This window comes from Notamacropus eugenii, chromosome 1 (genome assembly GCF_028372415.1).
Source record: "Notamacropus eugenii isolate mMacEug1 chromosome 1, mMacEug1.pri_v2, whole genome shotgun sequence".
Taxonomy (NCBI): Eukaryota; Metazoa; Chordata; class Mammalia; order Diprotodontia; family Macropodidae; genus Notamacropus; species Notamacropus eugenii.
In genome coordinates this window covers 423,104,561-423,120,285 of record NC_092872.1, presented here as the reverse complement: position 1 = coordinate 423,120,285, position 15,725 = coordinate 423,104,561, and the positions used below count along the sequence as shown (strand labels likewise).

At 40.2% G+C, this 15,725-nt stretch overlaps 1 long non-coding RNA gene across 3 annotated transcripts in view; it reads left to right on the top strand.

The window, feature by feature from the left end:
- The window catches only part of LOC140518918 (uncharacterized), a 122,520-nt gene that overhangs the window by 69,975 nt on the left and 36,820 nt on the right, over window positions 1–15,725 (top strand). For 2 of the 3 annotated variants that reach the window (XR_011972046.1, XR_011972045.1), the window contains exon 4: window positions 3,366–3,556. This is a non-coding gene — a long non-coding RNA (uncharacterized lncRNA). The remainder of the gene's footprint in view (window positions 1–3,365; window positions 3,557–15,725) is intronic. The other variant, XR_011972047.1, reaches the window with a different exon arrangement.

Sequence of the window (15,725 nt, the reverse complement as noted above, 5' to 3'; positions counted from 1 at the left end):
TTAGAGGAGGAATGTATAGCAGATCATCTAATCAAACACCTTCATTTTATAGATAGGTAAACTGAGGCTCAGAGAGGCTAATGGAGAGTGGTTAGAGTGCTGGACCTAGGTTCCAATACTGCCTACAGTGTTTGTTAGCTGTTTGACAATGAGCAAATCATATAACCTCCCTTTGCCTCAGTTTACTTTTCTGCAAAATAGGGATAGTAGTACCTCTACAACTGATCTTCCAGGGTTCTTGTGAGGCTCAAATGAGATGATACATGTAACGTGCTTTGCTTTGGGATGCTACAATGTCAGTTACTATTGCCCAAAGTCACATAAGGAATGGAGGGCAGAATCCGGAGAAAATCCCAGATCTCCTGGTTCCCAGGCCAAGGCTCTTTCCTTTAAACCAGGCTAAATGACCTCTTCTGGTGGGGTTGTTACTAGACATTAACTGCAACCTCTTCCTTTGGACCTCAGCTAGACGTCGTAGCTTGTTAGAGTCAGGGAGCTCCCGTCTTTAGGTTTAGCTTTGGATAAAACCTTATTTAAATTCTGTCCCTCCTGTTCACACTCCTACTCAGCTGTTTTACTTGCTAAATCCTAATCTGGGCTCAACATTTTTTTTTTTTTCACAAAATGTTGTCTGATTAAAAACTTGTAATATTATAAATCAAAATAATGCATTAGGATAGAGTTATTTTCATCCAATGTCAGTAAGACTCCTACACTCCAGATTTTAATGGCCTCAAAGTTAAGTTTAATTACAACATTTGAAGACTGCATATCCCCTGGGGCGATTTTTTTCTCATGAAAATACCTTAAACTCCTTGATTAAAAGGATTTAAAGAAATCAAAGCTATAATCCACCTTTTCTCTTTATCACTAAATATACCTCGAAGTATATGTGATTATCAAGTGTAGTGTTTTGGATCTTCCTTACACATGAGGCCCCCCGCAAAACTCCCCCAGATTCAAGGTACTTTGTAGGTCTATATCCATTCAGAACTGTAGCTCGTATGTCCCCTCCACCCAAGAATGCATCTACTTTTAATAGTCAGCCAGAGGACACAGTTAGTTCAAAGCTAAGGCGTTTAATTAATTAATATACTAAAAAGTAGCATTATAAAATCCTTCCTCCCCTAAAATCTGGGCTCACTTTTCCCATAAATCCATACACCACTGAAAGGAAGAATTGACATACTTATGGAACACATGTATGTGGTGAATGTGACCAGGGTATGTACTTGCAGGGACAAATCATGGATGCAACATATAGCCAGAGTGCGCACATTGAGGGGTACACAAGTAGGGAACATGTGTGACCAGGAATGTGTGGAGGAACAACTCATACCGCTGATGCTGCAGGGTGGTGGACAGGGCACTAAGCTTGGAGCCAGGAGAGCCAGGGTTCAAGTGCTATTTAGATTTGAAGTATGTGGACTTGGGAAAGTCATGTTTTTGTACCTCAGTTTCCTCATCTACAAAACAAAGAGTGGCACCTGATGTCTTCCAAGGTCAATTTTGGCTCCAAATCTCTGATTGAATGATCTTCTGGTGATGTCATTCTGGAGTTCCCAATAGACCTTCTCCCCTCTGGTTTTGAGTGGAATATATTCTTGACCAGGCAGGCCTGGCCTCTTGGTCATTGCTGGCCAGGACCCTGTTGATATTATGGTTAGTGCTTCACTGATCTGGCAAGGTGTGACTTGGGTTTTTACAGCTTCAACAAGAGTTCTTGGGTGAGGGAAGGAATCTGCCCTAGAAAAGGTTCTGCCATCTCTTTTAGCTTAGACACCAGAGACTTGAACTTAAATTGCTTTAGGCAAGGAAGTAGTCCCTTAATACACTCAGGGTCAGACTATGTTTAAAAAAAAAAAAAAGAACAAAACTTGGTAGCTTGCTGTTTTTCTCCTTTTTTAAGGAGAGTCTGTTCTTAGAGCTTTGGGTATGATGGCTTTTTTTCTTTTGGAGGGAGAATCTTTAACCATTGGGTCATAACCCTTTTGGAACACAAAACTGTCAGCTAACTAAGTAGTGCCCACTGGTGTTAAATATGCTTTTGAACCTTGTCCTACTGCTCACTAGGGCAAGATCTCTGTCTTAAACCTCTATGCATGTAGCTTCAGTTCAGTTCCCTCAAGGGGATTTTCCTGGGCAGCAAAACTGATTTCAGTGGTGAAGGTGGTGCCGTGTGCCTCAGAAGGGTTATATGAGTCTGAGCAGCCTCAGCTTTCCCTCAGCCCAAGATTCTTTGGATCTCATATGAATAATTTGGAGGGAGGAGTGCAAGGGACAAAGTTCCTGGGAAGCAGTTCCAATGAGCCACTGTCCTCTTTAATCCTTGTTCCAAGTCCCTGCCTTTATTGTATATGTGTTGCATCAACCAGCCTACAGACAGGTGGCAGTGGTAAGAACATTGGCTTTGGATTCATTTGATCCCTATTCTGCCATCATATCTCCACACGGTGGTTACCCCAAATGCTGGAGCCCTCCATTAGTCTCTTGACTTTTCATGAACGCCATTCATTCCTCCATCAATTCTTCCCCTCTCTTGCTCTTTTCCTCACCATACTTGGCTCTTCTTCACTTTCCTTCTTTGGTCATATGATGTTCTTATTTATACCCACTATGCACCTCAGCATTGCCTTTTGGGTGAACTAAAAATTTTAATTATTTGGAGAATGTGACAGTTTGTGCTCAGCCAAGCAGCATCCTTAGAAGAATATTGATATTAAAAAGATAGGCCTTTGTTTCAGAGAGAAGCTCAGGGTATTCAAAGCATGGTACAATTTCCCAGAGACAATCCAGCCAGCTCACTTTCTCCTGTTCAATTCTGGGTCCTGCTTGTCACTCACTTGCAGTGTCTATCTAAGATATTTGTACTGACAGACAGGCTTTAGGGATTGTCCATCCAACTAAGCACTCCATAGTTTGGACAATGGACATGCTTCATCCAGTCAAGTTCTTTGATGCCATTTTTTTTTGAGTGATTATGGATTTTATTTAGAAGGCTCTGCAGTGTTCCAGGGCTTCTATCATCCAGGAAGTGTTGAGAAAGGAGCATCTGAAAGAATTATCTACCTCTTCTCCTTTTAGAGGCAGTTAGGTGACATAGTAGGTAAAGTGTTGGCCCTAGAGTCTAGAAGACCTGAGTTAAAATTCAGTCTCAGACACCTACTAGTTCTGTGACCCTAGGCAGGCTACTTAACCTTGGTCTGCCTCAGTTTCCTTAACTGTAAAATGGGGCTAATACCCATTACCTTCCAGGATTATTGTGAGGATCAAATGAAATTGTATTTATGAAGTACTTAGCAGAGTGCCTGGCACATTGTGGACATTTAATGCATACTTTTTTCCTTTCCCTTCCTTCCCTTTAGGTTCTGGGATGGATATCCTCCATGAAGATGGCAAAAGTAGCTTTGGTAAATATGTCCACCTGTTTTATGACTTGTTTGAAATGAACGATTAGAGGATCACTGAACAAAAGTTATCTGTAATATCCTTCAATGAATCTTGCTTGATTTTGACATATGCCTAGGAGACACAACATTTGAGGAAAGCCTTTGAGGTAGGAGCATCTTGATCTTCCTAACCAGATCCTTTGTTTTTTTTGGCTAGCAAAGGCTAAGATCAGTGGGATTTCATATATTTAAAAATATTCACCAGATTTTGTCTAGTCAAATAAAGGCCTCTTCCTCCCTTTAAAAAGTTACCTTGGCAGATTGTAAACATATCAGTGATTCTGTTATGGTTCAAGGGTGTTTGAAACTACTCTTTGGGAATTTCCTTCAGAGTCCGTTAATGAACTATACAAGAAGAACAGTCTCATTACTTCAGAGTCACACCTCACTTTTGACCTAAAATTGTATCCTCTGGTGTGATCATTCTCATACCCACCTACACCTTCCCCACTTATTTTCCAGGCTTGGCTTTGAATGACTTTAGCCATTTCCAATAAATCAAATGAACCCTCTAAGATTGCTACCACTGAGGTTATTAGAAAGCATGCATCACAGACCTTGAAAATAGTCACAGAAATGCATGAGCAAGATCCCACTTGAGGGAAGCATTTATTTATTTTCTATTCACTCATTCATTTGTCTATCTATTTATTTTTAGTTTTCAGCATTCACTTTTACAAGATTTTTAAGTTCTAAATTTTTCCCCTTCCCAAGATGACATGCAATCTGATATAGGATATATATGTACAATCATATTAACTATATTTCCACGTTAATCACCTTTTGAAAAAAGAATCATAACAAAAGGGAAAAATCATGAGAAAGCAAAAGCAAAACCAAACAAGAACCATAATAGTATGCTTTGATCTGCATTCAGACTCCATAGTGCTTTCTCTGAATGTGGATAGCATTTTCCATCCTGCGTCTTTTGGAACTGTCTTAGATCATTGCATTGCTGAGAAGAGCTAAGTCTAACAAAGTTAGTCATCACATAATGTTGCTAGAACTGTGTACAGTGTTCTCCTGATTCTCCTCACTTCACTTAGCATCAGTTCATGTACGTCTTTCCAGGTGTTCCTGAAATCCACTTGCTCATCATTTTTTATGGAAGAATAATATTCCATTACGTTCATATAGCACACCTTGTTCAGCCATTCTCCAATTGATGGTTATCCCTTCAATTTCCAATTCTTTTGGCACCACAGAAAAAGCTATTATATTTTTGTACATGTGTATCCTTTTCCCTTTTTTTATGATCTCTTTGGGATACAGACCTAGTAGTGATATTGCTGGATCAAGGGGTATGCATAGTTTCATAACCCTTTGGGCATACTTACAACCTAGTTGGGAAGTAGAACCAAAATTTATAACTGTACTACTATGTATAGTATATGTGACCACTATACTACTATATACTTATAACTATACAACATTACATGATAAGTGCATTAAAAAGCTTCAGACGAAGTTCTATAGGAGGTTTAGGAGGAAGATTGTTGCCAACTAGAAGGAATGGGAAAGGCTTTATGGAGGAGGTGGCATTTGTTTTGGACTTTAAAGGATAGATAGGAATGCAGTAGGGCAAAAAGGAGGGCATTCCAGGCACAGAAGCAAAAGTGTACAGTGAGTATTGGGTAGATAGAGTTTTCATGGAGCACAGTGTGACTGGAAGTTTGTAATACAGGATAAGCTTAGAAAAGTAGGGCAATCCTGGGTTGTGAAGTGCCTTGGATACAGAGAAGTTTGGACTTTATATTATAGGCAATAGAGAACCACTGGTTATGTTATCACCCAAGTATAGGTTGCAGGGAGAAAAAGGTGGAGGCAGGAAGACCTTAACAACAGGCTGGGCCTGTATTGGAATGTCATCAGTGAACAAGGAAAGGAAAGTAACCAGGGAGTGACAGACAGCGTGGTGTAGTTTGGTCAGACCTGTCGTCCCAGGACACTGAGCTAGGCCTTTCTTCCCCATTAGGATTCTCCCTCTACTAGCTCAATAGAACAATATTAACTTTTGGAAATTATTTAGAAACTCATTAGTGCTTGCTCCATGGCCCATTCTTTCCCTGATTAGCTCTCTTCATTACAATTCAAATTTCTTTCTGCTACATTTACCACATTGTCCTGCGCTTTCTTTCATCGTTGCCTGACAATTTATTACAAAGTGAGAGGGTAGGAGGGAGAAATCAAGTGAGCTCATGTTCCCTAATGTTGGGAAAGTTGTTGTTGTTTGTTCTTCATTCTCAAAGAGGACCATGACATCAGGGAGGTGACGCCATGACATGCAAGTGAATTGGATTTGAGAGGGAGAAGGCTGTGCAAGGTCGCCAACGTCACTTTCTCCTCCAGAACCATCTGGGTCTAGTGAGGAGATGTAGATCAGGATGACTGGAGATGGCCACTGGTGAGGACCATGAAGGAGGCAGAAGAAAGGACTTCGAGAAATGATCCCATGTCTACACCCCAGTGGCCAGAGATCTCAGTTCCTGTTTTCTTAGTCTTTTTGAGTTCACCACTGTGGTGAAATTGGCCATAGTGGGTAGGGCTAGCTGCCTAAAACCATCTTGTACTCAGGACCTCTACCTATTAATGCTGACCCTAGTTTATGGTAGCTGTTAGATCAGAGTATATTAGAAGTCTGGAGGCTGTGCTTTCTGCCTGGGCCAACCTGTGCTCCAGGAAGCAATGTGTTATAGTAAGTGTGGATGTAGGGGGAATGCATGGGTGAGGACTCTGAAAACATGGGTTCTATTCCTATCTCTACCCCTTATGGAATATGCTTGGGTGAGTTACTTTCTCTCTCTGAGTCTATTTTGTCTGCTAACTATCTTCTCCTCTTTGTGGCTAAACTTGAGAAAACCATCTATACCCAGTGCCTCCATTTCCTCTCCTCTCTCTCTTGAACCCTCATCAGTCTGGTTTCTGACCTCATCATTCAGCTGCAGCTACTCTCTCCAAAGTTACTATTATCTCTTAATTGTCAGATCTAATGAGTTTTTCTCAGTCTTCATCCTCTTGACTTCTTTGCAGTCTCTGACCACCGTCAATCAACCTTTTCTCCCTGATACTTTCTTCTTGCTAGGTTTTGATGACACTACTTTCTCCTAGTTCTCTCCGTTTGCCTGATTACTCCTCAGTCTCCTCTCCTAGATGTTTATCCAGGTCACACTCACTAACCAGTGGTGGTTCACCAAGACTCTGTCTTGCTTAACGTTTTCCTTTTCATTCTATATTATCTTATTTGTTTACCTCATCAAATCACTGGGTTCAATTATAATCTCTATGCAAATAATGCTCAGGTCGATAAATCCAGTTCAAGTCTTTCTCCTGAGTTACTGTCACACATCACCAACTGTGTTCTAGAGAACTTGAACTGAACTTCCTATAGGCATTGAAATTCGAAACGGAACTCATTATCTTTCCCTCCAAACTCTTCCCTCTTTCAAACTTCCTGATTACTGTTCAAAGTACCACCATCTTCTTAGTCACCCAGGCCCCCAAACTTGTCTTCACCTTCCACTCCTTACTCTCACTCACCCTATATATAGAAGAAGTTGCTCAAACTTGTCATTTCTACTCTCACACCATCTTTGATTATATACATACATATATGTGTGTGTGTGTGTGTATGTATGTATGTATGTGCATTTGTATATCTATCTATCTATCCTCTTTTCTTTGCACACATAGCTTCCACCCTTCTTCAGGCTCTCATCATCTCTCACCTATTACAATACCCTTCTAACTGGTCTCCTTGCCTCAAATTTGTCCCCAGTCCTATCTCTCCTTCAATCAGCTGCCAAGATATTTTTTCTAAAAGCATCCTGCCTAGTGAGCTCCAGTGGCTCCTCATTACTTCTGGGATAAATATATTTACTTCTCTATTTGACTTTTAAATTCTTCATAAACTGACCTCTGACCTAATTGATATTCTTTGAATATGGCTCTCCATTTCCCCATCTCTCATACCTTTGCACTGGCTGTCCCCATAACTGAAATTCTCTGCCTCTCCATGGTCCCCTCTTAGTTTGCTCAGCTTTTTTTTTTTTTTAAAGATGCAGCTCAAATCCTACATTTTTCAGGTGGGCTTTCTCGGTTTTTCCAGCTGCCAGTGCCTTCCACTGGGAGCGAGGTGCTATTGTGAGCCTCATTTTGCAGTTGAGGAAATAGAGGCCAACAGAAGTCAAGTGCTGTGCTTAGTCACACAGTAAGTGTCAGACTGGATTTGAATTCAGGTCTTCCTGACTCTAGGCCCAGTGATCTATTCACTGCGCCACCCAACTATTTCACTCTATGATACCCAGAATGGCATGTGTTAGAGGAAGAAAGGGTATGGAATGGAAGTGGGAGTGTAGTCTCATTCATGGGTAGGAGAGGTCCCCAGTTGAACTCAGGGGTGGGATGGAGTAGGGTAGAATGGGCTAGAATTAAAAGTAAGTTTCTGGGATGTAAATGTATGTGTGGGGAAGGAATTTGGGGAGGGAGAGGCTAGGTTCGGAGAAAGAACATCTGAGCACTACTTGAGGAAAGCTAAAAGTCAGATCCAGAACAACAGAGTTGAATGTACTTTCTCTTGCCAAAATGAAATTTCTTGCTGAGTTTTTTTTGTGATAAAAGTGGTGTTTACGTATTTCAGTACTTCAAGGACCCATGTAAATCGTCTCTGTTTATATAGATTGGGGGCCATTTTTGTTGGTAGTTTCTTTTTTTTTAAGAATTGCTTCAGTCAAGATATCTGGTCACCTGACGGTCACCAAGCTTTCCATATCATCCAGGCTGTCCTCAGATAGTAGACGCTGATTTGGTGGCTAGTTATAGAAGCACAAAGCTGTAATACTTCTCAGGACCCGCACGACCTGGAACCCTTGAGACTCTTAAGTTCATCTCAGTGCTGTGAAGAGGCCCTAGAAGAGGACCTTAGTATAGGGAAAGTGATATTTAAGGTGGTTGAACCTGGTAGCCATGCAGGGTGAATTGAATGGTGAGAAATTGGAATGGGGACCCCACATGCAGGCTGATATGGAATCTAGGTATGAGTGATGAAGCCTAGTTGGAAGTTTTAGGAAAGGTAGAGAAAGGACAGAGTTGATAAATATTTTGAAAGAAAAACCTGTAGAGATTGGATTTGGGGTAAGAAAGAAGAAAGAAAGGTTCAAGGTAATTTCTAAAATTTAGAGGTAGAGTGACTTAGAGAATATTATTAGCATTGATGGGGACAAGGGAGTTGTTTTATATACCTCTTTTGGGTGCCTTTGGGTTGAAGGTGTACTTATGAGGGACAGGGACCCCATCTTCTCTTTCTTCAACCACTTGGCACAGGGCAGTACCTCAGGGCTGAGTAAATGCCTATTGCCTACCTGGCTGGTAATATAAGTACTCCTGTGGATATGACCTAAAATCTACCTCTGTATGGTTCAGGCCTGGAATCATTCCATTACCTAAGACACCCCAATCCTCAGTTTCATTAGACTTTATGAGCTAGGGATCAGGGACCCCCAATAGCCCCTCTGAATTATCTGAATCACTGCATGCTGGTCTCATCTGATTCAGCCAATTTCACAAGAAGATTAAAAAAAAAAATCTCAGTCCTAGGAAAGAACAGCTCAGCCATGACAAAAATCTATAAAACCAATCTCAAGAGTCTAAGACAATTAGAACAGAAGGTTTGTTTGGTCAGTGATCTGAGGAGTTTGGTCAGTGTAGACTGCGTAGCAGGATCAAACCTTGCATTTTCACAAATTCTCAGATGCTAAACCTGCTAAATTTTGCTCAAGCCCTAAATTTTCATTGGGGTGGAGAACTCATCTTCCTTTGGGGCTACTCTTGACCTGAACTTGAGACAGAGGTAATACAGTTGGACTCTTGTGGTTCTGAGGTTTACCAGGAGACAGTCCCCTTCTGTCTGCCTCTGGGCATTCTTTAGTGGGCCATATTCTTCCTTCCTGTTTTTCCTGCCTTCCTTAAATTGGATGTAAGCTCCATGAAGGCAGAGACTATTTCATTTAATATAGGTGTCTTCTTAGTGTCTAATACAGTGCTTGTGCTGATTGATTTATTGAGTATTCCCAGTCTCTGATTTGGAAGAAGCAGCCTTCATGAACTTTTAGAATTGGAAGGAACCTTATTGGATACCTAGTTCCATCTCCCCTGAACAGGTAACCCCTCTCCAACAAGTGGTCATCCAGTCTCTGATTGAAGACCTCCAGGGCAAAAGGTAACTATTTTAGTCCTAGAGGCTGCTATACAAAGTCTAAGAATAGCATATTGAGTGCTGTCTGGTTATCCTTGAAGGCTTGAGTTTACAAAACCAAGATAATTTTCTCAACTTTCTACAGTGTATGTCCAGACCTGACCCATATGGTGGATCTCTAATAAGTAACTGAGGAGAAATAGGATGTTTGGAGGAGTCCCTTACTCAGACAGGGAGGACAAATCCAGTGCTTTTGTCAGAAGCAGATTTCTGAGCAGGAAGGAGCAGGTGGCTACTAAGGAGCATGATTCCTTCCAAAAACCATAGGATGATAAGATTAGAACTGGAAGGAGCCTTAAAAAGTAATCTTAATACAACATGCTCACTTTTCAGATGAGGATTAAAGAGTTCAAGCAATTTGTCTGAGGTCATACATGTAATAACAGAGCTGAGATTTGATCTCAGTTTCTCTTACTGTTCAGCTTTCTTTCCCTTGCATCATGATTTCCTGAAACTTTGTAATACTAACACATTTCATTTATCTTAACTGGAAAGGGTTATGAGTCTTAGCTTTCAAATTTTTCTAGACCACCATGACCGTCACTTCTTGGGTTGCAGGAATCTTGGTTTTACGATGGAGTTCTTAGCAAGAGCTTTGGGATACTCAGAGTGCTGTGTAGACAGAAGGTCTATTAGCTTCAATAAAATTTGTCAAATCTATAAAATGTCAGGGTTGGACTAGATTGTTTATGAGATCCTGTTCAGCTCTGATCATCTATATTCTATATTTAAAAGTCCCTTCCAGCTCTGACACTCTGTGGTTCTATGGATTTTCAGAAAGTAATTCTCCTGCATAATACCTATAGTTACATGAAGAGAAATGAAATTGAAACTTACATTTGCCTCAGTTTTTCAATGAAATGTCCAAGTCATCACAGATGAAAATTATCATATTTTATTTAAAGGTGGCTATAACCTGTAGGTGTGACCACTGTGTAGAGAATCTAAGAAATGACCATATGGACTCTTGGATAAATCATATGAAATTTGGCTGAAACAATGTCCAAATAAGTATAGATATTCTTCACGAAAAGATTTTATTTTTCTAGTTGTACTTTATAATCCAACCCGCAATATATGTAGCCAAGTCCAGACCATGCCTTATATTCCAACCACCATGATATCAGGGCCTAACCAGCATGCACATCTTACTGTCTACCCTTTTCCCTCTCCCTTCCCTCCTGTCCATCACCCTGCTTCCTATCCCTTCCCTTCACTCTTGCTCTGGCAATGATAATCAAATCAGTGCCACTATTGCTTAGAGGAAAGGGCTTGAAAATTTAGTGCCCTGAGCTTCTGAGACAACAAGTATTCATTAAGCTCTCTATGCCAGGCACTATGCTCCATTAACAATCTCTGTAACAGCCCAACCTTACCCTCCTCTGCCTACATATGCATTATGTTCTCCTATTAGAATAAAACCTTTCTGAGGATAAGAACTGTCTCAACTTTGTGTGTATGTCCTAGAGTCTTGGTGTAGTGTCTGGCCCATAGGAAATGCTTGATAAATACTTGTTGATTGGTTGATTAATTGGTTGAAAGTGATTTCACCTCCATTTCACTTGAACCTCATTGTAATTCCATGAGAAAGGAAGAAATGGGATTATTTTCATTACAGATGAGGAAACCAAAGCTCAAAGATGTACAGTAACTTGTCCAAGGTCACACAGCTAATAAGTTGCAGACTCATATTTTCTGCTTCCCTGGCCAATGCTTTGTCTATTACACCCCCATTGTCTTCTCCAACTGCTGCCACCATTCTGCTTTTTTTGATTCTGTTGTCCCCAACACCATTTCCAAATCCCATATGCTTTCTGCCAAGGCTGCCTCTATTTTCTACATACTATATACTATCTTGGGGAGATATAGATGCTGGGGAGATGATGTGGGTCTTCTCAACCATTCAACAAGCAAATTAAGTATCTACTGTGTGGTAGGTGGTGGGATACACTGACAAAAATAAAACACCCCTTGCCCTTAAGAAAATTATGTTCTATTGAGGAAGACAATATGCAGAATATGTTCAGAATAAATACATAATAAATGTGAGGCAGCCAGATACAAGGTAGTTTGTGAGATTGGATGGATTTTTGGGTGTTTAAACTGAGTGTTAAAGGAAATTAAGGACTCTAATGAAGTGGAGGTGAGAAGAGAGTGCATTCCATGCATGGGAAACAGCCAATGCAAGACACAGGCACAAGATCCTAGCTCTGAGTGGGAAAAAGAGAAGTTCAGTTTGCTTAGACTTAGTGCTAGAAGAGGGGTGGTATATAATGAGGGCGCAAAGACAGATTGGAGCCAGTTCTGAGGGGCTTTAAAAGTAATACAAATGAGTTGATAGTTGATCTTCAAAGGTAGTAGGGAGCTGTTGGACTTTATTGAGTAAGGAAATAAGCCGATGAAATCATGCTTAAAGCAAATTGCTCTAGCAGTTTCTTGAAATTTGAGTGGGCAGAGACTTAAGGTGGGAAGACTAATTAGGAGGCTGCATGATTGTCCAGGTGAGACCCAAACTAAAACTGTGGCTGCGTCTAGAGAGACAAGAGTCTTATTTGTTGGAGATATTTTATGGAAGTAGAAATGACAAAGTCTGGCAACTGACTGGACATGTAGGATGAGAGAGAGTGAGGAGTCCAAAATGATACCCAAGTCATAATCCTGGGCTGAAAGAATGGAAGAATTGTGGTGCCTTTGATAGATAGGGAAGGTCAGTAGAGAGGAGGGTGCTAGGGGAAAGAGAGAATGAGTTCTCTTTTGGAAACTGGGAGTATGAGACTTGGAGTCTGTGGAACATGTAGTTTGAAATGTCCGAAAGGCAATTGGAAATATGTGACTAAAACTCAGGAGAAATACTTGGGTTGGAAGTCATTTGTACAGGGGTGGCAATTTAATCCATGGGAAGCTGATGAGATCACCAACTAAAATAACATAGAGCAAAAAGAGAAGAGTACTCAGGCATGGTTAGTGGGTATGATATGGGTGAAGAAACAGCAGAGGAGAATGAGAAGGAACAGTTGAAGAAATAGGAAAACTAAGGTAGAGCAGTGTCATGGAAATCTAGGGGGAAGAAAATATCTAGAAAGAGAAGGTGATTAATAGTGTTGGATACTACAGAGATCAAGAAGGAAAAAGATTGGAAAAAAGGTCATTAGATTTGGCAATTAAGAGACCATTGAGAATAACTTGACTAATCTCAGCAACACAATGATCCAAGAGAATTCTGAAAGACTTATGATGAAAGATGTTGTCCATCTCCAGAGAGGGAACTGATGGAGTCTGAGTGCAACTCAAAGTATACTTTTTCTTTTTTTGTTTTTCTTGTTTTTTTTTCTTGTGTTTTTTTCACAACGTGACCTACATGGAAATATGTTTTATATATATACATGTGTAACTTCTGTCATATTGCTTACCTTCTCAATGAGAGGAGGAGGGGAGGTAAGCAGGGAGAGAATTTGGGACTCAAAGTTTGAAAAAAGAATGCTAAAATTGTTTTTACATGTATTTGGGGGAAAATAAAATATAAATTAAAAAAAGAGAGAGACCACTGATAACTGTGGAGAGCTCAGCTTCCTGATGAGAGTTTAAAAGAAAGTGAGATAAGAGAAATGGGAGTCCCTGAGTACAGATGGCTTTGTCCAGGAGTTTGATTGAGAAAGGGAGAAGTGTCTCTCTTGAGTATCTTTTAAGATGGTAGCTTGAGGGGGATGGTAAGGCCTATTGAAGGTTTTTTGAGGAATGAAGATGGGGTGGGTGGGAGACTTGGGCATATTTGTAGGGTATAGGCAGTAGGTATGAAGAGTTTTAAGATTAGAGAGAGTCAATGATTGAATGGGTATTCTATAGAAAGATATAAAAGATGGGTCAAAGACAACCTAGAAGGGTTGGCCTTTGGAGCAAAGAATGACATCAGGAGATTTTGAGATGAAGAGAATGGGAAGAGCTTATGGTGAATACTTTCAATTTTCTCAGTAAGGTGAAAGCTGAGGTCCTTTAGCTGGGTCAGGAGGGGTGAAGCTGCCATCTCTATCTGGGCTGAAGCCTCTTTTCTTCAAAAATTGAGCTGCTGCTTGGTACCATAGCAGCCGAGTGCAGTGGAAAGAGAGAGGACTGTAAGCGATACCTCATTCTCCCCCCTGTAACCCTTGGATAGGAGGCTAGAGCATTTATTATTCCATATTATTGCCATCACTCCCTTAGACAGCTCATCAGGTGCTACATGGACCTGAGCTTGTCTGAACCTCAGTGATAAGCTTTTCTTGTTAAGTGCTATTCAATTCCTCAGTTCCTGAGCGTGATTCAGACCAACTGCAGTTTGATATTGCAGTGCAATTTAATTCATATTCAACACAAGCAATGAGAAGTAAATTGAATGAGTGTATATCTATTTATATGCATATACATGCATGTGTATGTTTTTGTGCATACTTATGTGTGCAAGTGTATGTGTGTATATGCATATAAGTTGGGGGAGGATGAAAGAACCTCATAAGAAAGCCCAGGATTTTTTAACCAGTGTTTATTCAGTTTGAGGTAATTCATGCCTGAAGTGCTCAAGGGCCTAATTAGTTTTCCTTCCTGTGCACTTCCCTCCTGTGCACTGAGGGTGTGGATTAGGTGAATATTTTATTTGTCATGTTTCCATTAGTCTCTACCCTTCAAGTCTTTTGGTGTCCATCTCCAATTTCTTATGTGAGTCTCTGGCTAGGGGCTCAGATTACTTGCTTATCTCGTAGGCTTATCTTGTTGGTGTTTCCTGGAGAGTAAGATTCTTTCCAGGGGCACCATTTAAAAATATGGTCACAGGGCATCTCTTTGATAATGGGACTAACCATCAAAGGTAATTCATAGTAAGGCTGGCTGTGGGCAAGGCTTCTCATGGATTCCCTGGCACTTGTATTGAATCTGAGGATGACTGGATGGTTCATTGTGACTGTTTCTGTTTCTTTTTTTATCTTTATCCTCTTTTACCTACCCTTTAAATTGAAACATTTTCCAGAGTTCTATCAATGTTCCTCTTCCCTTTCCCTGCAGTCTCTCCATTGGCAATCTCATCCACTCACACAACTTCAACACTCCCTTCTGCAAATTGTTCCTAGATTTGTTTTTCAACCCAACATCTCTCCCAAGTTCCACATTTACATCTTAAAAATTCTGAATTTCACAGTCATCAGTAAGCATTAACATTTAAACTTACCAAGAACAAAATAGAAGATTGTATGGGAAACCATGAACTTCTGTTATACACAGATTGTTTAAAGAAGCGAATATTAAATTTAACATGGTGGTAATGAAATCATCCTGTTTGTTTCGGCTTCTGAAATTTTTTCACCCTTGCATTTTCAGCTGATCTCCCATCCAGTTCTTCAAACTCAACATGTCCAAAACTGAATTCATTACCTTTTCTCCAAAATGTGCACCTCCTTTTGACCTCTTTATTTCTGTTAATGGTACCAACATTCTTTCAATCTCATTTTTTAAAATTTAAAATGATCTTTGACTCCTCTGTGTCTCTTACTAATATTCAATTAGTTGTAAAGTTTTGATCTAGACCACTTTCTTTTCTATACCTAATACAACTACTCTGGTTCAGGTCTATTTTTTTTTTTTTTTGGCTTATGTTCTGAAATGCTCCCAACTTTACTCAGTGCAACCTGTACAAGCTGCTAGATTTATATTTATAATACATAGTTCTGGGAATGTTATCTCTCCTTCTCAAAAATCTTCTGTGGTTCTCCTTTGCCTATTTAATTAAATCTGAATTCCTCAGCCAGGTATTCAATGCCCTCTATGATCTTGACCCAACTTACTTTTCTAGTCTTATTTTTCACTACTCCCCTACCTTCTGACTCTGTGCTGAAATTAACCTCAGGTTCCTTATATATTATCAAGGTTTTTCCACCTCCACACTTTTCCTTGTATGGTTCTTTCTATCTGGAATACCTTTTCCTGCCTTTTTTTAATCTGTAAAACTCCTTTTTTTAGACTTCCAGGTTCTACTCAAATGCCAATTTCCCCATGAAATCTTT